At 35.7% G+C, this 23368-nt stretch overlaps 1 pseudogene; it reads right to left on the bottom strand.

Annotated features, from left to right (window-relative positions):
- Positions 1-606: 606 nt before the first annotated feature.
- LOC107019437 overlaps positions 607-23368 on the bottom strand; it is a 101447-nt pseudogene continuing 78685 nt past the window's right edge.

A 23368-nucleotide genomic window follows, 5' to 3' on the forward strand; every position in this document is an offset into this window, starting at 1 on the left:
CATACCTGGATGATCTCGACAAAGATCTGTATTCTCCCCATTCTTGCTATTAAATACTACGGAAAGTAACATACCTTGATAGCTTAACAAACTTCAGGGAATACTCCCTGACTGTCATAGAGCCTTGTTTAAGGTTGATGAACTCCTCAACCTTGGCTTCCCTCATCTTTCTAGGGAAGAATATCTCAAGAAATGCTGTTGTGAACAGCTCCCAAGTGACTGGCACTCCACCTAAGACACGACTATCTTGCCACATCTTGCACGAAGCCTGTGCAACATCCTTGAGCTGATAGGATGCCAGCTCAGCCTTCTCAATATCAGTGCCCCCCATAGCCACCAGGATCTTATGCACCTCGTATACAAACTCTTTAGGATCCTCTGATGTCTTAGCCCCTTTGAATATAGGAGAATTCATCCTTGTGAAATATCGTAGTCTGTCAGCCATGCTACAAACCAGTGGGTTCTCCCTCTGAACATGCTACCGGTTGCCTTGGGCAATCATAGCGTGAGCCTGCATCGTGATAGCTTGTGCCATATGGGCCAGAGATGCCCTCACCTAAGCATTAGTCAACCCAGCTGGGTTAACTGGCATGGCCACTCCTTAAGCTAGAGCCTTGGGTGGAACTTGATTGTCCCAGTAGCTGCTCCTCCTCTCCTCTGACCAATAGCCCTCCCAATGTCCATTCTCTGAAAACAACAAGGATTGATGTTAGAGACGCTCATAACACCAAGAACTCACACATTACGAACAACACGATAAGATCAGAAGAAGTAAATTTTCCTACGCATCATGCAGTCTCTAATCCAGGTAATGATGCACTTCACTACCATGACTTAGAAACTACTCAATGTGGTTGACATGAGCTTATTATTCATGGAATTTAACCTAGTGCTCTGATACTAACTTTGTCACGACAGGAATCTAGACCCCAGACGAGATCATCGTCGTTAACCTCTCAGAGGTCGCAGACAAGCTTACTTGCGTTATTCATACTTCACTTAGGTTAATTTTAGCGGAAAATTTGAAACTTTTTGTTCTTTAACATACTTGCTAAACATTCTTAAAATTTCATAATTGTTCATCATCAAGCATCTATCATTAAGACATAAGCAACTGAAAGAAATAGTTAAATAAGTATTAAGTGTATAATTGCCGAAATGGCACCAATAAATAGTCTGAATATAAACAGGAAAGAAACGCTAGTGGAACATGCTCCATTAGCTCAACTCTAAAATTAAACTAGAATGTAAAACAGTAGCATCCTCGAAAGCATGAGAACCTACCAGGACCACATGAATGTTGAAAGTCTATATATCTGCAACAACGATCCTGTAGCTCTATCGTCCACCTGTTCCTGCACCTAAAATAGAACTGTTGTATAGGGTTAGTACACACTTGTACTAAGTATGGGTATATGCAAGCACACACCAAGGACATGCATTAGAAAGAATAACTCTTCCCTAACAACATGATTATAGAAGTCAAGTTAGTGGACTTGCCAAATTTGAATTATGAAAGTCAGTGAACTTTCCAAATTTTGATTAGGAAAGTACATGGGCTTCCCAAATTTGGATTAGCAAAAGTCATGCCATGAGAGTAACATGCATCATCATAAATATAATATTGCACACATCACATAACATATAACACATAGTTTCTTTCATATCATTCATTCATATGCCATGAGACCTTGGAATCATGGACTTGACATTAAGACTTTCCAAAATGAGGTCTCAAAATATGGGACCTCAACTAGGGAGTCTTCATTAGCAAACACAGAGTCTGCTTCATTCATTCATACGTACTTCATTTCATTTAGCTCATATGCTAGACTGGACACAAGCTATACCTAGGGCGTAGTTTAAGACTTTCATCGGGTTTGTTGTGCAATGACCAAGAATAACCTAATTTCATTACCAGAGTCTAGTTCACCTCTTGATTATCCTATCCTAACACCTTTTGGTATCATTCATTTCATTATGTTCTTCATTTGAGGCTGGCCTCATTTATTAATTGGGAACTTTAACTTTAACCGACATAGATCATGTGAGCATCATGAAATCCAGCGTCTCCCCCACACCAAAAAGAGGTGGAATCACCGGCCAAAATGACCAAATAACATGCTAGCGTACATGGGAATTTAACCCCGCCAGATCCCTATATTGGCAGTATACATTGGAAGACTAAGAGATGTAATGAGACCAATACCTGGCAAGCCGAATAGTCTCATCTCATGAGAGTTACGTGGACCTCCGCCCTTCCTAAACGAAGGCATCAACACTCATAGCTAGTCTATCAGTGCTCACTATAAAGTTCCATTACATTCATCTCATACATCATGGAAGCTGGCTTCTAGTATGAGGACATCATAGCTCATTAGATGATTTCTCATCTCATCATTCGTATTGAGTTTGTTAAGCTCAATACTCTCATTAGAGTGTTCATAGAGACTGGTCTCTTCATTATCTTACACTCTCATAGGTGAATACGTATTGGTAAATTTACTTAGGCTCATCTGAGATTGCTCTCATCATTTACATTAGCCTCATATCATGTTGTCACCCCATTCTTCATCATTAGCACCTTTGCTTTTTATAGTTACTCACCTCTTATTACGTGAATATTCATTGTATCAGATGTCAATACACTTGGTCATTTGGTGTGTTTCACACCCTTACTTAACCCTTCTAGGGTTTCATTATTTCATTGTTCATTTCATCATTTTATAGTTCATCTCATCATATGCCAATGCACTGGTCCATTTAGTGTATCTTACACTCATACTTAACCCTCCTAGGGTTCATCATTTTATTACATACATCTTAGGTTCACTTACTTTTTAACGTATGTTAAACTTATGTGTCTATACATACAAGCCATGGGGCTTTATTCATAGTTCGTTAAGTGATTCCTACTTTCCTAAGATTATGTAGTACAAGACTTACGTATTTTGTATATATGCCAAGATCTTGATTTTGATCTAAGTAGGTGGCATTATTCTTGGATATTTTGTTCACGTATGACTTATGTATCAATATAGAAGTTTGGGCAAGGAAACCCAAGTTCGAATCTCTTGGATAAAATTTACATTTTCATTGATTTTATTATTAATATCCATGACATTGGGACTCGAGATTGAACCCCAACATTAATAATATATCTTTAATTCTCTACTTGATTTTCTTCATAAATTGGCCGAAGGGTTGTGGGTTCGAACCCCCACAACCCCTTTTTATTTTTCATTAACATCACTTTGCCCATTTTCGCCCAAACCAAGAGGTTGTGGGATCAAACCCCCACAAGCTCTATGATTTTTATCATTTAATTCGCTGGAATAGGGAGGTTGTGGGTTCGAACCCCCACAACCTCCTTATTTTAATCTAATTTCACTAGGGTATTGGGAGGTTGTGGGTTCGAATCCCACTCCTCCCATTTATTTGCTTAATTATTTTTCTCCTTTTTCTCCTCCAGTTCGCGAGTTCAAATCCCCAGCCCGCTTTGTTTTTTCTTTTCTTTTCTCACGAATTCACAGTGGCCAGGTTCGATTCCCCTTAGCCCCATTTTCTTTTCCCCTTCTCGCGAAACCAGTAGGCAGGTTTGATTCCCCCTAGCCCCATTTTCTTTTCCTTTTTTTTACGTGAAACCAATAGCTATAGGGTGAGGTTACATGTTCGAATCCTGGTGGCATCACCTCTTTAAAATGTGTAAATTTCCAGATTTCATGGTTAAGCTTTATCCTAAAATAATATTGCATAGTTGCTGGAAATTTTAGTCACTCTTCAACTCATTTTCATCAACATTTTCACATGATTCAAAGGGTTCATTCATAAATCGTTTTGATACATTTTTAGGCGCATCAACCATATTTCATTACAATGAACATCATATTTTATACCCATTTCACACATAAAATACACATAATGAACTTGTTAATTCATACGTCTAACAGTGAGCTTATTCATTGCAAAAGTTCACTGCCAACGTGCACCCACACACATCATTTTTTTTTATCATACACTGCTTGTAATTTTCGTGATTTCACGTACATAAACAAATTCACATTCAATACGAAAACATCATACATGCCTAAATCTACCAGCACAAAATACCCAACCAACGAAGTCATTTGGGAGCTAGTGACAAGGATATGCAACGGGGGAACAACCTTAGTTTCGGAGTGAATATCTTAAATCGTAAAGGGCCTCTTAGGAAAGGGACCAAGAGAGAAGAAACCCATACTTTTTGACGTCTAATCCACGCACAACCTTCTGTCCAAAACCCTCTCCAATCACGTCCAACGCTGAAACTTTCACCAATCCTCGACGGAACACCGCTCCCTTTTGCCTACCATTTTTGGTTAACTTGCTTTTTTAGAATTTGTGTTTGTTCTTCAAGTATGAAGAACTTTTGTTGTTAAAAAGTTCTTCAGTTTTCTTTTGTTAGGCAGAGCGTGAGAGAATGAGAGTTGAGAGATGTGAAAGAAAGTTGAGTGACGTGAAAGAGATTTATCAGGATTAGGAGTGTAGGTTTGAATTTGGTCAAAGTAAGGTTTAATTTAATTCATAAAATTTAATTTATTTAGATTAGGTGAAATGACCATTATGCCCTTACAAAAATTTAGATTTTTAATCAACAATTAAATCCTTAATTTGATGCTTCTAGTGGGGCTCGAACCCGAGTGACACCCCATTTGCAAAAATGGGTCACTTCGGATCGTCCCAACCCGAATTTATCTTTTAAATTAAATTAATTAATTAATTTATTGATTTCTCAGGGTAATAACAATATTATTCTTGGCTTAGAAAAGACCATTTTACCCCTGGACCCTCAAAACGTAAAATTTCCTCTTTTAAGTCCGGTAAAGACTCTTTCGATTATATCTTCATTTTCGAGAGCCTCACATGGTTGGTTCCAACCTTTACAAGCTCAAATAACTCCAAAAGTTAGTTGTCTTGGTCGTAGTAAGGGTTCTGAGGTCTTGTTCTACGCGTATCAAACCGTGTGAACCTTGGTCTTATCGCAAGCATTCTTCACACCTTAAGTATATATCCTATTCATTTTAGGGCTGTTACACAAATCTCTTCGGGAGAATCGTTGTTTCCTCTTTACTTAAATGTGAAAACATTTATAAACTTTCAGGGAATACTTAGTTCCCTTAAACGTTGAACATTTATAAAGTTTCAGGGAATACTTAGTTCCCTTATACCTTGTGAGAAATGAATTCAACTCTTTACTCTTTTCTTAACTTGAAACCTTGAGTCTTAATCAACCCTTAGATAATAGTTAGTTCCCTTATATTTATTTGAAGGAAAGACTTCAACTTGTTATTCTTTAGTTTAATTTGACACTTGATTCTTAAAACGAACTTAAAATGTTTCGTAAAGACTTTTGAGAACCTTTAAGAACTTTGCTTTGACTTACTTCTTAACTTTAGACTTTACTCTTAACTTCTTTGACTTTGAACTTAACTTTTCTTGAATTGGATTATGGATTCAAGGTTATGATTTGTGTTCTTTGATGATTTGTAGGTGTTTAGAAAATATTTGGAGTAATTAGAATCATTCGAAGGTGTTAATATACCTTAGAAGGAGATACGATGTTGGAAAACTTACTAGAGAGGTATCCATTCACGTTTGTAACTTGCTAAAAGACTTTTAACATGACTATGAAATAGGAAAAACCATAACTAGATATTAAGATAATGACTAATAGAAAGCTTATCTCCTAACAATCAACTGAAGTCTCAAGCCCATTCAAAGAAGATCTTGATACATGTAACAACAATTTTCTTCGATGATGAAGATGGTTTATGTTGATTTCTACACAAAGATCTAAGATATAATTTATATGACTAATGCTAACTAGAAAAACTTACACGGGCAGCATAAATAGCTCAAGAAGGGAATTCTACGGAAGTGTCATCATTTTAGATTTGACTGCCAAAAGATGATTTTTTTCAAGAAAGTTCACATACAATGTCAGTTATGCTAAATGCAGGCATTTGTAGAGAGGATTATGCATCTGTGTGTAAAGGACATGCCCAACAATTGAGCTGCCGGTGACTCATGTTGCCTTTATTTTTCCATCATTCTTTTGTTCTAGTTACGACATAAGTTTTGTCTTTAGTTAATACATCTCTGTTCAGTTATCTCAGTCATTTCCGTTTGAAAAAACATCCATGTAACTGATTGAAAAAAGATGATAGATGAAATGTCACATCTCGAATCACATTCCTCTGTTTAAATATTCCCCAATACTTTTTACTATTATTTGATATACATATCTTATATCTTTCGGTGCAATTTAGTTCTTCATAAAGTTTAGCTTGATGTGCTTTGGTGACACACATAAATCAGTAGTTTTTATAACATATCACCTTAAAGATTCAGCCCGTAATATTCTACCATTGAGTATGTGCGCGATATGGGGTCCTTAATTATGTCATAGGTCCTTATTTCCATTCATTTGCTGAGTATATTAACTTAATTTTGCCATTAAGATTCTTAGTAGTGAGAACATAAAAACAACTAAGCTATTTCATGAGCTATAATATTCTCATATTAAAAGAACAACACTATAATAATATGGGATGAAAACATAAATACAAAAAGGGGATTTCGAAGCCTAAATTGGGACCTTCAAGAATCATCATACCATGAATATTCCAATTTCATAATTAGGTCTTTAGCTATTACAATTAGATGAAAGAGAAATACAAAACAAAAGGTTACGGTAGAATGTTGTTTTAGGTCCTAATTTTGTTGGACCTTTTCACTAGAAGTGAACCTTAGAAAGCAATTTGAGCACTAAACTTGAGATTTATGATTCCAACAAAGCCCAATTTCATAACCATCACCCAACCCGGATCCTTGAATAATTTGATGCACCATACAGAAAAGTTATCACTATTTAACTTACATAACTAAACACTTTTACCTTCATACTTCTTAGGACATTCTCATTAGTTACATCCCACACAAAAACACACACCCTGCAACCATTCTTCAAATTTTGGTCATGCCCAAGCCTAGTATCGAAGAATGTAGCCAATTATTTGGATAAATGGAATCATCTGCATTCCCATATTAATCTCAATGGGTTGATTTTTTATTGATCTGACATGAGTTTTGTAGATCAATTTTTGGGGCAAAGCATAAGTTCGTTATCGTCACTAGTTATCGAGTCACTAAATGTGGAGTGTAGTGAACTATGCAAGCTTCTTCTTCAGATTTTGATGGAAAGAAATCAGCCAAGAAGGTCTTCTTATTGGTAAGGAAATGCCTCTGATCAAACATTGAAGAATGCGAGGAAGGATACAATTTTAAAGAAAATAAAACACTGAAAATGAGAGAGGAGGCAGTAACACCTTATAAAGACACAAATTAGGTTTTCTATTCCAACTTTGAGCGGGAACCAACGAAAATTATTACTTTTTTTAGATTTAAATTTGCTTCATAAGTAACTTTAGGAGAAGAGTAATAAAATAGGATATATGTGTGATTATTATTAATATTCATCGATAGTGTAGAAATATTTGTACATTGAAGTAGGAAAATCCAATATTTTGGTCCTAATTCTTCAATTATTTACACAACTGTCATTCAATCTTTTCTTGAAAATAAAAGTACATAAAAGTAGGAAATTTTTGAAAATCCAGATATTTTAATCACAAGTACAAATGAAAAAAATCGAAGCCTAATTCCTGAATCGTGAACCTTAAAAAATAATTTTAAAATTAACTTTGATAAATTAGGTTATAGGTATAGCCTAATTTCATCACGAACACCAAATCCTCTATCCTTGATCAATTTCACGATGATAGAGAATATTCGTCATTATTCAACTTCCTAAAAGTAAAATTTTTATATTCATACTTTTTAGTGTCATTATTCTCTATTATATCCGACTAGTAAACATACATCCCACTCCCATTCACCAAACTTCTGGCTAGTGATGAATTTCATATGGAAGAATGTGCATAAACATCGTAGAAAATTGAATCTGCAACTTTTCAAAAGTGAGCTCTTCCTGGGTAATTTTTTTCCCTATATGACTCGTGGTATTCTAATAGAACATCATGGGAGGGCTTTGTCACAACCAGGGAGCACCCCCTAGATGTAACTCCGTCTTCGTCCTCGAAGAAACTTAGACTAGCCCTTAGTATACATCATGATATATCATAGATAGCAAAATGCGAAAAATTTAAAACTTTTACATAGTGAAATATACTTAGTCTTCTAACTTATCATATATGGAGTTTACATAGACTCATCATTTTTTAAGCATACTTAAGCTTCTCATTTATGCAATATATCCAATCTATAAGATCATCTAACAATAGTCTCACATTAAACAATCTAATAGAGAATTACAAAGTTTGGCATAGACCTCACACTAGTAAATTATGTCACTTATAGCCTTACAACAATAGTTTCCAAAATATAAGGAAAGAAACGATTGTCTTAGACATATCCAACAATAATCAAGCTAGATAAGTGGAATCATCCCTGGACTTGAGGACTCACCAACAACTTGGGAAAAGTTCCAAGTCTTCCATGCAATCGGTCTAGAAGCTCTTCAATGGACGGAATCTACAATGTTAGGGAAATGGAAAGAAATATAGGCTACTACAAACCACATATACTAAGTATGGCTACTCTGCATAAAATCATCAATGCATGAGAAAAGGAATAATTTAGTCAAAATCATACTTAGTATCAAATAACCTTAACATGCAGTTATATGGAACATCATAAATCAATCCAACATAATATTATCCCAACGTATTAGCAACCCAAGAAGTTCTTGTGCAATGCCAAGAATAGAACCCATAATCGTATCCAAAGCTAAGTATCACATTAAGTCACCTACTTCCTGTATACAACATAACCTCATATATCATCAAGACTGTTTTATTCATAAGATCATATATAACTTGACCTACATAACATGTAATAAACTTAATCATAAAAGAACACTAGTAGGACCTTTCCTTAGGATCCTGCATGTGCAATATGTAAGAGATGTCCCATACACTCCCTCACACTATGTACAAACCTTTGAGAAAAACACTAATAAGAGTTCACATACTTAACCTTTTCATTTATTTTTACATTAGGGAAAGAATTGCAATAACCGACATTAGACCATGTGAGCTACATGGAATCTGGTGTTCCACTGCAACACCGAAAATAGAGGGTGAACACTTGCCCAAGGTGTAACCTTTCGTACATAGATATCTTGGTGTATCCAGTAATCTAGAGTCCTATGTGGGAACACAGTTATGGGTCAAGGAGATTGTTACTAGAAATCTTGACATTCTAAACGTGGAGGTTTCCATCTCATGAGACAACACATATCTTGGGAATTCGAACTTGTTAAATGTGAGGAAACCCATGTGGGGAGCCGAACGTACTTAATGTGAGACCCCTATCTCATTTACATGCCCTTTCAGTGCTAAGCATTTATTCTCTTTAATAATCATCATACTCATCATACAAGGTCACATTTGTCTCTTCTAGACTCCTATGCAAACATATCATCATAATAGGTAATAGGTCTTCATAAGTGAGAACTATTCTTTCACTTCAGAAATCACTTACAAGTGAGTAAACCTTTAACTCAACACTTTATTATAATCATGAGGACTTACTTTCAATCATATAATAATCATATCATAACATGCATACATACTTCATAGCAAATTAAATTGTCTAGGGTTAAGTATGTGAAATACTTGTTATCAACATCAAAACCACACATTAGACATAGGAGCATTACTATCTAAGTAACTCAAATAGTCTCATTTCATAACTAAATTAAAAAAGAATCAATCTTCATACCTTTCTTGCCCTTTCAGTGCCTTCATACTTCAATTACCAAAGAACACATAACCAATACATAAACAAGGTAAATTCAAAACGTAATTCATAAAAATTATCATTCTACATAATCCACATACTCATCATCTTCCACAATTTCCTTAGAAAGATATAATGAGTTTAGTGGAGAACAAGGGTCCAAGTGAAAATATCTAGTGATTACCAATAATTAACCATCAATACTTTGTTAAACAATGATAAAAGACCATAATTCGTCATAATTGAATAAAAATTTCATTTTGAAAAGAGGACCCATGTCTAGATTGAAATCCTAGACTTGGGGAAGTTTGAAAATCATAGTTGAATGAGCCTCTTGGGGAAAGGATCCCTAGAGTGAAATAAAACATACCTTAGGGATGATTTTGCCACGAATTTGAGATAGATTCCTTGATGAATTCGTCCTTCTCTTGGAGCTATAGTGTTCCTTCAATCGAGGTTTCAGTTTGGGGAGAGAGAAACTAAAGTGAAGTTTGAGTGATTTGGGTTTGGGAAATAATGGGGTGTTAGATTAGTTAATTGACTTAAGGTAGTTATATAGTCCTAAATTAATAAATTTAAAAAAACTAAGCCCATAATTAATTAATTAATTAAGCACTTCCCTAACCACCCTAACTTAACAGAGAATTAGACGATGAAGTGGGATTCCAATGATGGAACCCCGTCTACAGTCCGTAGACCAGACCACGGTGCCGTACTGGCAGTCCTTGGTTCATGTCAAAGAGACCATTTTTGGAAAATGTCTAAGTCTTTACTAAAGACCACCATCGATGGGTCGTTGACCCATCGACGACTCATGGTTTGGTTTGTCGACTTCCACTATCCAAAGACTCCTTTTAGGGTCAAATGCAAGGGTCCTCCACTAGAACCCTTGGGGTTGTCCTTGGGGAGTCGTACCCAAACGTTTCGACCCTAAACATACTCTACTATGCTTGTATCACCTTTTTACCAAATTTTACTAAATTCTCACTCGTAAATCCCCTTAAAACATGCCAAGGCACACTAGCTCAACTTTTACAAATCTCCGGACATCATGGTTGTTTCTTGGTATTTTTACTCTTACACTTTCTAATTGAGCTTATTAATTTTGTTTAGGCTTAGAAAAATTGTTTTAAGTCTTCGTTAATCTAGTGTGGCTCTCTACTAAGTCATGAACTTTAGAAGTGTTACATTATCCCCCCTTATGAATATTCGTCCGCGAATGACATCTAAAACTTTTTTCTTACTAGAGGAAAGACTCAATACTATCGGCCCAACAAACAACAACAACAACTCATAATGACTCATAGTTTATAGGAGCACTTCACAACTCTATTCAAAACATAACGTGGCATTACACATACCAACTTAATTCACAATTTACCACATGTAAGAGATGAATACTTCATATCACATAATGAGGAACTACCTTCTCAATATCAACATGATCTCAATATGAACATCAAGAGTTACAATGCAATCAACATGCTCAATACAAATTTCATAAGGCAACTATACGAGTACAAGTTAATAAGAGAGCATTTTTCATGAAAACTCATTTTTAGCATGAACCTTTGACAAGATATGCACATACTTTGAAAGGCAAGTTAAATTCACATTATTCATGATTTCTTCATTTTTAGGAGGAACTAGTAACCCAACTTTGACTAGGAGTAAGAGGAAAGAGATAAGGGTAGCAGAACTTCATGTCGGCCTCGACCTCCCATATTTTACCCTCAACTAGATGATTTCTCCATAGAACTTTTACGAAGGCCATCTCTTTGTTCCTCAACCTTCTGACTTGACAATCTAGGATCTCAAATCGGAACCTTTTCATACGAAAGATTTTCATTCACACCTAACCCTTCAATAATGAGAATAGACATCGAGACGCCAATACAGTTCTTCAGAATAGAGACATGAAACATGGGATGAATCAGGGCTAGTTCACATGGTAACTTCAACTTATAAGCAACCTTCTCGACCTGTTTCAATATCTCATAAGGGCCGACATACCCGGAACTAAGCTTCCTTTTTTACAAATCTCATCACCCCTTTCATGGGTGAAATCTTCAAGTAGATCCTTTCACCCACTTACAATTCAAGGTCTTTACTGCAATTGTTGGCGTATGATTTTTGTCGAGAATAGGCCATTTTAAACCTATCCCTTATCATCTGAACCTTTTCTAAGGCCTCATAAGATTACCTAGGGACCAAGGATTGAAGACTCTCCTACCTCAAACCACCCAACCTAGGACCTACATCTCCTACCATAGAGTGCTTCAAAAGTGCCATAAAAATACTTGAATAGTATCTATTATTGTAGGAAAACTCTATCTATGGTAGGTGATTGTCCCAATTACGCTTGAAGTCTATAACACAATCTCTCATTATATCTTCTAGGATTTGTATGGTACACTTTGCTTGACCATCCATTTGAGGATGAAAAATGGTACTAAATTTCGCTAGAGTACCTAAAGCCCTTTTGGAAAGTTCTCCGAAAATGAGAAGTGAATGGGGCACCTCTATCCGAATCATGGACAAAGGGATCCCATACAAAATCACAACCTCCTTAATGTACAATCTAGCATATTCCCCCGCTGAATAAGAGGATTTGATGCAAATAAAGTACGCATATTTTGTCAATCTATCAACAATAACCCATATTGAATCATTTTGCCTACGTGTCTAAGGTAAGCCAACTACGAAATCCATATTAATATCTTCCTACTTCCCTGTAGGAACATTCATCACTTGAGTTAAACCTCTCTGTCTTTGATGTTCAACCTTGACATGTTATAGATTAGGAAATTTAGCCACAAACTTTGCTATGTCCCTTTTTAAACCTTCCCACCTATAGACCTCTTGAAGATCACGATACATTTTGGTGGTACCCGTATGAATAGTATATCGGGAACCATGGGCCTCTTCAAATATGTGTCCCCTTAGACCATCCACATCGAGTACACACAATCTACCTTGGTACCTATGTAACCCAGCCCCACTTGGGAGAATGGCTTGTTGAACTTTCTATGAACCGATTCCTAAAATTCGGTCAATAAAGGATCAAGACGTTGCTTAGACTTCACCTCAACAACTACAGATGATTTAGAGCTATGATGAACCATGGAACCTCTCTTTAGAGGATCTTTTAACTGAACAACCAACCGGGCCAATCTATGCACCTTTTTCACCAAGTCCTTCTTATCATCGGGAACATGGACTACACTACCCATTGACATTCGACTTAGATAGTCTACAACAACATTGGCATTGCCGGGGTTGTAGAGAACACATATGTCGTAATCCTTCAAGAATTCCAATCATCTACTTTATCGAAGATTCAACTTATTTTGAGTGAACATATATATTTAAGACTTTTGTGGTCGGTAAATTCATCCACACGAACATTATAAAGATAATGCCTCAAGATTTTCAAGGCAAAGACTACAACCACTAATTCATGGTCATGAGTTAGATAGTTCTTTTTGTGCACCTTCAGTTGTCTAGAGGCACAAGATATCACCGTATCATCAAACTACTCGAGAAGCGTCACAATACATACGAACCCTTGGGTACCCTCCGGTAAGGTCAACATCGGAGCGGAGATAAGCTTATTTTTCAAATCTTGGAAACTTCTTTCACAAGATTCCAACCACTCAAACTTAACTTTCTTTTGGGTCAAGGTTGTCAATGGAGAAGCGATAGATGCAAACCCATTAACATAACTAGGAACTCATAATGACCATACCTAGTTAGAAATGTTGTTTTAGGTATGTCTTCACCTCTCAACCTAAGTTGGTGATACCCCGACCTCAAATCAGTTTTTGAGAAGGAGCTTTCCCCTTGGAATTGATTAAACAAATCTTCGATCCTAGGGAGAGGATACTTGTTTGTTATGATAACTTTATTTATTTTCTGGTATTCAATGCACTTAAGGGATTTGTCCTTCTTCTTTTCAAAATACACCGGAGGGCCCCAAGGAGAAATACTAGGTCTTATGAAACCCTTGCAAGTAAATCTTTGAGTTGAAGCTTTAGTTCTTGCAACTTGGCCAGATCCATCTTGTAAGGAGGGATTGAAATAGGTTTCATATCCAATAATAAGTCTATGCTGAATTCAATTTCCCATTCGGTAGGAACTCTATGCACTCTATCGGGTAAGACTTTTGCAAAAACCCCTCACTACGGGTGTCGAATGGAGGAATATCTGATTCAAGGTCGTTGACCCTCACAACATGGTAGAGACAACGCTTAGATATCATCTTACAAGCTTTTAGACACAAAATCATTCGACATTTAGGGATTGAATTACCCCTTCCATTCTAATATGGGTTCAATAGGAAATTGGAACTACACTACCCTTAATCTACAATCAATGGACGCAAAACACGCATGTGACCAATTCATCCTCAATATGACATCCAAGTACAACACATCAAGCTCTATCAAATAAACCAAAGCAACTCTATTGGGCAATATTATGGGACAACTTCTACAGACTACTTTTGCAACAACAAAGTCACCTAGCCGGGTAACAACAGAAAAAGATTCAATAAGAATATTGGGTAACACATTAAACTTTTTATCAACTAAAGGAGTTACAAATGATAAAGTAGCAGGAATTACAAATGACAAAGTAGCATCGTGATCTAGTGAAGCATAGACATTAATGTAGAACACTTGTAACATACCGGTGACAACATCAGGAGACTCCTCCTCTTGATAACCCCTAGAGCGGAGAGCATAAAAGTGATTCGTCTTAGGAGCATTGGATTAGGAGCACTTGCTTGTGCTTGACTATTTTCTCTTTCTTAATCCTTCATAATAGGACAATCCTCTTCATGTGACCACTCTTACCACAACTATAGCAATTTCATGTGCCATTTAGACATTTGCCATCACGTTTTTTTTATCACACTTCGCACAATTAGGTTTCTCAAAATAGGTACCACTTACTTTTCCCTCTTGAGGATTGGGTATAGACCGTTTAACTTTGCTGATCCTTGGAGAGGTAGAAGGGCTCTGATTGGGGAACCTTTTCTCAAACCTTGGCTTATCTTGCACCGCAAATCTAGCCCTAGAAGAATTTCCATCTTCGGCCCTTGTCCTTTTCAATTCCTTATAAACTTTATTAATCATTTTCTCCCTAATTTATTCGGCAATAACCATAAGACGAGATATGTCCATGCTAGGAATCAACGTGGCTTACCGACATTCATTAACCACAAGATCAGATATCCCAAAAACAAATTTTTCATCTCAGCCCTACATTTCTCCATAATGGTAGGAGCACACTTGAATAATGAGTGAACTTGAGCCTATAATCCTTCACAAACATACCCCTTGGCATAGGTTGATGAATTCTTGCATTTTCCTCTCCCTTAGTTCCTAGGGAAAGAGCCTATCAAACAAGGTTGCCTTGAAAGTTCCCCAAGTAATCCGGCCTTCTCTAACCGGCCTCTCATTCTTCCATTTATCATACCAAACTTGAGATACATCATTAATTTGATAGGTGTCTAGCTCTGCATTTTATTGAGAAGACACCCCCATAGAATCTAGTACCTTGAACTTTAACAATGAACCATTGTAGGTCTTCTTCCACCTTTGAGCCAAAGAAAGTAGGGGGATTCATCCTTGTGAAATCCCTTATCGTTAATGCGATTGTGCTAGCATTTGGGTTCACTTGTACCCTAGCATCCCTAGCAAATTGAGTAGCCAACACTTTAGTGAAGCTAAGAATGTCTGCCGTTATCTCAACATTAGACATAGCCCCTTCTTTAAAAGGAATTGGAGGGTTTTGAGGAGCTTGAGGGGGAAACACCTCATTCACATTCTCCTCTTTGGCCTTTCAAGCTTTGTTTCTTCTTGTATTCATTTCCTATAAGCACCAAAAAGAGATTAGAAGATAAGTACATGTAGAGTTAAGACTCTAGAGGCACGACTTCAAGAATACCAACAAGGTGAGAATTTCTTAAGCATCATATATCCTCCCATATATAAGTGTGGTGCGCTTCATAATTATGAACAAGACTCAACATAGACTTGGTTTAGTTAAATATCAATCCTATGATAATTCAACCTCATACTCTGATACCAAGTTTGTTACAAACAGGGAGAACTCCCTAGACGTAACTAGAGTCTTCGTCCTCAAAGAGGACTTGGTCTAGCCCTTAGCATGCATCATCACATATCATAGGTAGAAAAATACGGAAAATTTAAAACTTTGACGTAGTGAAGTACACTTAGACTTCTTACTTATCATATATGGAGTTTAGATAGACTACTCCTTTATTGAGCATACATAGGCTTCTCTTCTATGCAATATAGCCAATTCATAAATAGTATAATGATAGTCTCAAATTAAACCATGTAATAGAGAATTATAAAGTTGGGCGTAACCCTCAGACTAGTACAATATGCCACATATAAGCTTGCAAGAAAAGTCTCCAAAAGATAAGGAAATAAACTATTATCTTATACATATCCAATACTAATCAAGCTAGATAAGTGGAACCATCCACAGACTTGATGACTCACCAACAAGTTGGGAAAAGGTCCAGGCAATTGGCCTAGAAGCTCTTCAATGTCCTGAACTTACAATGTTGGGGAAAAGGGAAGAAATATGGGTTCGTACGAACCACATATACTAAATACGACTCTTATGCATAAAATTATCAATAAATGAGAAAATGAATAATTTAGTCGAAACCATGCTAAGTATAAAATAACATTAACATTCACATATATGGAACATCATAAGTCAAACAAACTTTATATTATTCCAAGGTCACGACCAGGAAGCACCCCCTAGAAGTAACATGACGTCCTTGATCTCTCGGAGGTCTTGTACAAGCCCATAGACATATTCATTGTATCGTCATACAAAATTAGCGAAAAATTTAGAAGTTTTATAGAACATTGTATGCTAGAAACATCACTTCATATAAACATAAAATAAGTCATAATACATTGTTAGACTCTTAGTTTCTTTTGCCTTATTAGACTCACCATCAATAGAGTACAATAAAGACGCGACCCTTAATAATATAAATAATATCTTATCTATTACATATACTTTAAACTATTTCATAATCTTAAATAAGAACTTGATATAAGAAATCCTTGAATCATAAAGATCCCTTTCTTTGAACTTAGGAGATCTATCCAAGCTCCTCACTTAGGATACGTTCTCTAGCCATCACCACCTATAATTTGTGTAAAAAGATGAAGAATAATGGTATTAGTACAAGAATGCACAAAGTATGGCAACCATGGAAAAATATGCATTCAAAGAGGACACTTAAATATAAATCATGCTAAATAGTGACCCATTCCACCATCCACACTGAAGCAACACCTTTAAGGTCACCAAGGGGAAAACTCATACAACCTTCATTTACTTAAACACAAACCTTCACAAAAAACATATCATATCATGAAATATATACTTCACATATGACCCAACATAATTCATGAACCTCATATAAACTCATTTAAAGGTAAAATGCAATTCAACACTACCAATAACATCATAAGAGACAATTAGTCAACATTAGCATGTTAGGATTTGATTTTATTAGAACATAATACGACCTTACTCTTAATTGCAATCTATGTGTAGTAGTGCAATGTACATGTAAAGCCCCATAACCGCATACATACTAGGTAAACTCACAAAGGGACCACAAGAATTCCATTTATTTCATATGTATACATGCCAATTATAGTCAACTACATACATAAGTAGGATCTTCATCATATGAAAAATAAGACTAACATTATGCATCTTAAGTGAGACCTCATCATAAAAACACAATAGGACTCACACTATGCATATTATCATAACAAGTAGGTTAATACCATTAGGTCATTCATAAGAGACACATACATATACATATAGAACACCTTCCCTGAACTTTTCTAAAGAGATACTTGTGCAATGCATAGGTAAAGTCTCATGCCCTCACCTACACTAAGCAAATTCCCTTAGGTTGTCCTAGTTAGGGTTCACTACTTTATAAATATTGTCCAATTAGCTTTAGAGAAATCCTAGCCTTAACCTACAATAAGACCATGTGAACTAAACATGGAATCCGGTGTCAACGGCTCACACCCAAAGAAGGGTATCCTACTTGCAAACGTAGAACATTACCATCATACTATCATATTAGGTGGATCAACTTGCTAAATCCTATGGGAAAACATAGTTAAGAAACTAGGAGATGTGAATTGGACCCTCTACATTCCCATTACCATTGGAATCCTGATGAAAAGCCATGGGGTGACTCTCCCTCTACGGGGAGTTGACACCTCATGTAGAAATATAGGTGGATCTCCCTCCAAGGGGAGTCAACGCCTCTCATTGTCAAGTTCGCTAGGTGCTAAGCTAAGTTCCCTTTGAAAAACCTTTATTAACATTATTTTCATTAAATAAGCTTTAGAGAATTGACCCCTGAATTGGTTAGCTGATAGTTTATAGATGATATCATCAACCTAGATCATGTGAGAATATCCTTTCACATGGACATAGCATATATATCCCAGTCTAGTTTAGAGTACAATTGGTCAAACCTTCCAAAGGAATTTTAATTACTAGTTTATCATACATACCTCATTATGCATTCGTTCATGTGTGTGTATATGTTCATATATGAGGAAGCCTATCCCATACTACATTTAGATACTACACATATGCATACTTCATCATATAATACACTTAACATCATAGCATATACATTTATGTTCATTGCTTAATCATGAATTCATATTCATGTATATAAAGTAATCACCCTAGGAATTATCCTATAAAGGTACACATGTGCAATATATAGGCAAAGTCACATACCCTTATCTATACTAGTTCACCTATCAAGTTATCCTAGTTCAGATACATTTTTATACTTTGGTGGACATTTAATTTACATGCATAGTAGTAGGTATCAGAACATATTAAAAATATCCTTTCATTAAACACTATGAATCTATCTTACTCATTGATATGTATAAAGTGGGAGTGTGTGTAAATTGGCCAACATGATCACATAATGGCTATCAACATAGTATTGAGGAAGCCACCCTATTAAGAGCACAATACACAATCATGCATAGACCACATATCACATTATAGCATAGGATACAAGACATATTCATCATTTACATCTTCAACTCCTAACATGCAATAACCACATATTAATATAGGGCGTTTGAAGGGGTTCATCCTTCAGTAGCAAATTCATTAATGTTAAACATATAGACCACATCTAACCTTGATAACATCAATCACAATAGCACTATACCTAGAGCATGATACTAGGATTAAAGACTACACGAAACCATTCATACGTGTGATAATAATCACCACAATTCACAGTATATCAATTTCATTCAAGGCCATTATCACAACATATATATAGTTAGACAAGAAGGTAAACACCTCCACCATAAGTGGACCATACCAATCAACAAAATTAAATGTTAATTCTATACTAATTAGAGAGATCTAAGTCAACTTACTAATACATCCAAGCTATGATCACCGTTGATCAATTCTCAAAAATTCATCTTTAATTGACATAGATAAACATTAAAGTTATTAATTCATTACAATCTAAACATAATCCAATCATCATATAATAAGAAATAACAAGATCTACATTATATCATAAATTGAGAAATTATGGAGACCATGTGTTCTTCATGGAATTAGATTGAAATTCATCTTAAAATCACTTATTAATCATAAATTCACCATTAGAATTCTTTCGAAATCAATTTGACAATGAGCCCATGGCTAGATTAAAAATTGGGAATTTCGGTCTTTGAATCACTTTTAAAAATCTTTGATGAACTCCTTAGATGGAAGGTTAACTAAGGATGAATGATTACCATACCTTATTGGTTGAAGACCAATAAGAAATTAGAGACGAAACCACAAAAATCTAGACGCTCGCTTGAAGTTGAATTTTGGTCTCCAATGTAGGTTTGAGAGAATTTGAAAGAGAAGAGAGTTTTGATATTTTCATATCTTATTAGGTGTTTATTTTTACACTTGGGAAAGGGGTTAATAAGTCCTAGAAACTGTTTATAATCGACACCCAAAGTTACCAAAACACGCACATACTATTTTGGACTTATAGACATGTCAAACTTAACTTTCATTTTTGAAATTTTCGTCAGGGAACAAGTCCACGTTACGGAGTTGTTCCCACATGATTTTATGAATTAATTTTTTAGACAGTAGAGTCTGAGATGTTTCTGCGACGCGGACATGTTCCTTTCATGTACAAATTCTGCTGCCTTCGGTAGCTTGTTGGCCAATGGTTGGGTCCTTCTCAAGGAACCCTAGGGCGGTCCTTGAGGAGTCATGCCGGGATGTTTTGACCCTCAACACAATAATATACATGTTATGTTCTATCCTATCATTTTAGGCCCCAAACAGTACTTAAAACATGCAATGGCACACTAGAACACACAAGCACGTCTAAAGAGTACCTTCTGAATGTCTTGGACGTTTGACCTCCAATCCACTTTAAATCAATCATACATAAAAAACTTAATTAACATATTTTAAACCTTTTTAGGACATGTGAGACCGAGATACCTTAATAAATATTGAGGTTTCTTACAATATCCTCCATTTGTGAACATTTCTCCTTGAATGACAGTTGAAAGACTTTAAACACTTTCAAGGACTCAATGAACCATAGAGCATCTCACAATATTCCAACACATCATCACATAATAGTTAATGCACCAAACTTACAAGGAATACCATCTTCATACCATCAAGCTCTCAATGCAACACAAGCAAGTAGTAACCTTCACTCACTAACTCCTTAATGCATCAAGCATATGTTCTTCTCATGTTCATAGGAGAAAAATCATTCTCCTAATAATGACATGGTATTTAAATTTCATTTCACTAAGAGATCAACATGCAACAATCTTTAAAGCACATATAGTCATAGTCAACATTATCACTCAAGAGGAAATTGCACAACTCATATAAATTGCACATTGGCCATAAGTAAGTTGGACCAGAAAAGATCCTTACCACCTAGACAAAATACCATTTAGGCCTTACCTAACATCTTCATGTTTATTTTTGCTTAAGGAGGTATATCCTTCTCCTTTACATACTCACATGTCATCTTAGAATTCATATACAAGAAATTCACAAAGGTCAATTTATTTTAAAGAGACTCCTCTTTTAACCAAGGCATGCTCATACTTCCTTCCTACTGAAGTCAAAATGGTAAATCACACCACACACATCACAACAATAGAAGTTTTTTCACATAGTTTTAGTTTCTAGCATGACACTAGTTTTCATAAATATATATCAATTTAGTAGTTTCTAACAAATTATAGGCACGCATCAAGAACACTATTTAAGCATACCATCATTTCTCAAGAGTGAGCCTACATTAACACTTCCCAAGTGATAAAAGTCACAAATTTTTAAAAGGGCTCATCATTTTTTATTTAAAGGTCTAAAACACCAAACACAACAAGTGACATCAAGCATGCTCCTTACATTATCTCATTAAGGCTAATGCACAATTATCATATTAAGATGCACAATCAACATGAGAAAAACATGAATTTTATCAAAATCAATTTGCATAAACTAAGAGCCTTCCAAACATGCATAACATAGTGTCTATTAAGACATGCACAAGATATGGAGAACATGAAACACTTCTACTTAAAGGCAAGACTCCTATCAAACCAAGATACTTAGGAACTCTTTGGTTTCAAGCTTGAGTAAGAATAGAAGGAAATGGTAGGGAGATCTATCACCTTAATTATCACCTCATAATCCCCCGCTTAGGGTAAACCTTTTTAGGAGCAAATTATCTCAACCTTAAGAGAACCTTAGCTTACCAACGTTAACAACTAAGCACATCATCCCTCTCTTGGGATCTAAGCTTATGAAGACCCTTCATTAACATCATCTAAAATTGATTCTCAATATAGTGAAGTTCAAGGGAACTTAACATAGGGACATCAAGGGCACTACAACTCTTACCATCTAGGAACATTATCCCCTACTTGGGGTAAGCCTAACCTTATCATGTCCTTAAACACCGAGGTCAAAGCAAGACAAGACCGAACCTATAAATCCTCACATAAGAAGGTTCAACATCCTTAAGAGTATTCCCCTCCTAATCTCATATCAAGGAGTCTATTCTCAACCATCAAGAGGTAGCACTCTAGCATCATCATTCCTCTAAATTTAACACAAAAAGGAAACTCATAACAATCAAGATAGGTCATACTAGCCAATCATACAAGGCCTTAACTATACCATGAATACCAAGGGTAACTTCATATCTTCATCACATTCTACCACCAAGTCATAACAATGTAAGTATTTCCGGATTAAAGGTTACAAGGGGTATCAATTTGATGGAAACTTCCAACCAATAATGCCTAGATACAACCTAAGCATTTTGTTCAATTGGCCATGCCTAATAGTAGAAGTTAACTAACCTCATCAATGTAAGTGAACATCAATTTTCTTTTTCCCTTTTAAGAATTAGGGATAAATACTACCCTCTAATGTCAACCTTAGGGTAAAACATAATTCCAACCTATAGAATATAACCCTTTTATTCCCTTTTTTCCCACTCTTAGAATAGGTTTTTAAGTGAACTAGCCAGCTAGTCATAAGGATTCGCCCATTAACTAGAATACTTCACAATCACCTTATAAGGTTCAACACTCATCTTCCCTCTTTAGGAGAAAGTCTATGCAAAAGACTCCAATCCACACAAGGCAACTATAAAGCATTTCTCAATAACAAGGCAAGGATGAAACATTTACACATTTTAAAAGGCACCATGCATCATTAACTATTTACAACATCTTACTAAAGCATTTCAATCCTATACAATAACACTACACTATTATCATACCAAATTATATAGAATTTATCGTTACAAAGGAAACTCTATTTAAGCATAACAACTATTAGCAAGATATAACCATATCATGACATAAATTCTCACATAACATGTCATTTCTCATAAATCATAAATGTAGCCACAAATGGCATTACATCAACAATATACAAAATTAACCTTCAACGGTGCTTTGAATAAAAGAATAAGTTGATTCTATTTCGACTCTTCCTTAGAGAAAGACGATCAAACAATTCCCAATCATGGTCCTTGCGGATCGGATCATCCATATAATATACAAACACATACCAATCAAGCAACAAAACAGAAGTAAGCATCAAAACTCACCTTTTCTTTCTCAAGTATTTAAATAGCATCTCATCCAAGCAAATACATTTAAAAGACCACTGACAAGAAAACAGAAGAGAGAAAGATCATATAGAGTTAAATTTTATGGCACGACACAAGACTAGTGAAGAAAGTGAAACTCTATTGTCCTGTGGCCTCTTGTTTATACATGTGTCGCGACTCACAACCGATGTTTAATACTCTACTTGGCATGGCAATATGAGACTTGGACCCTAAAAATACTTTTTATATCCT

The sequence above is a fragment of the Solanum pennellii genome, chromosome 5, assembly GCF_001406875.1.
Source record: "Solanum pennellii chromosome 5, SPENNV200".
NCBI classification, from domain to species: Eukaryota; Viridiplantae; Streptophyta; class Magnoliopsida; order Solanales; family Solanaceae; genus Solanum; species Solanum pennellii.